Raw genomic sequence first — 1,552 nt, 5'->3', positions numbered from 1 at the left:
GCTGAGTGTTACTCTCTTGCTTTTCACTCAAGCTCTTTTTTTCACTTGATTCTTTTTCAATCTCTGCTTTTGCATCAGCCTCTTGCCTTTTCTTTTCAAGTTTGCAATGATCAATAAATACATCTTTTGGAGACAATGGGATAAGAGTAGTTTTTCTACCGTTGTGAGTAAAGGAGTATCGATTTGCATACCCATCATACATTACCCGACGATCAAATTGCCATGGCCTCCGCAGTAGTAAATCTCCAACATGCATGGATACAACATCACATAAAACATCATCAACATATTTTCCAATTGTAAAAGAAACAAGAGTTTGTTGAGTTACCCGTACTTCCCCACAATCATTCAACCATTGAAGCTTGTAGGGTCTTGGATGTGGTTGTGTCTTTAAATTAAGTCTTTTGACCAGAATGGAACTCACAACATTGGTGCAACTACCGCTATCAATGACAACACTACAAGGTACAGATTGAACAAGACACCGAGTTTGAAACAAGTTCTCCCTTTGGTCTAGGCCGTCCTCCTTAATGTGGGTGTTTAGAGCTCGTCGAGTAACCAAAGATATATGTGTAGGGTCCTCTTCACTAAACTCCTCACTCTCATCAGTTTCCTCATTTATGTCGTCATGTGCCTCGTCATCCGTAACAATTTCTCCCTCCTTGATGGTCATAATTCTTGCATTTGGGCAATCTCTACTATAGTGTCCTACCCCTTGACATCTCCAACACTTTAAATCCCTATTTCGAACATTAGACTTTTCTACTTTTTCTTTCCCTGTTCTAGAACTCTCCCCTTTCTCAAATTTAGCTTGAGGCTTCTCATTAATCTCTTGATTTCTATGCTTATAATCAATGTTCTTACTATCCTTTTTCCATGTAGAAGTAGAATTGGGAAAAGTTTTAGAAGAATACCGTTGAGACCTTCGTTGGATTTGCCTCTCAATCTTAATTGCAATGTGCAACAACTCCTCAATATTAGAATAAGGCTGTAAATCAGTCTTGTCTGCAATCTCTATGTTTAACCCATTAAGAAACCGCGCCATGAGAGCCTCCATGTCCTCATCGAGTTCAAGTCGATCCATCAATGTATCCATCTCCTTGTAATAATCCTCCACAGATTTGCGTCCTTGTTTCAACGCTTGAAGCTTTTGCGCCATGTCCCGTTGAAAATATTGTGGAACAAAACGCTTCCTCATGGACTCTTTGAACTCGACCCATGAATCAATTGGTGCTTCAAGATTTCTTCTCCTACTTGACATCAATTTATCCCACCAAATTTGAGCATATTGTTTGAATTGAGCAATGCATAACAGTACCTTCTTTTCATCACTAAAATTATGGCAGTTGAACACTGACTCCACCGTTTTCTCCCATTGAAGGTACTCCTCTGGATCGGTTTTGCCATAAAACTTGGGAAGTTTTAATTTGATGCTCCCCACGTTACGATCAATTCTATCATCATAAGGAACTCGTTGTTGTAAATTATGATACCTTCTTCCATGGTCTCTCCCTCGCATCAAGCCAGGACCAACCGCATGTGGATTATCCTC

This window comes from Cucurbita moschata, unplaced genomic scaffold, assembly GCF_002738365.1.
Source record: "Cucurbita moschata cultivar Rifu unplaced genomic scaffold, Cmos_1.0 Cmo_Scf00089, whole genome shotgun sequence".
Classification (NCBI taxonomy): domain Eukaryota; kingdom Viridiplantae; phylum Streptophyta; class Magnoliopsida; order Cucurbitales; family Cucurbitaceae; genus Cucurbita; species Cucurbita moschata.
Note: the sequence above shows the minus strand (reverse complement) of the source record.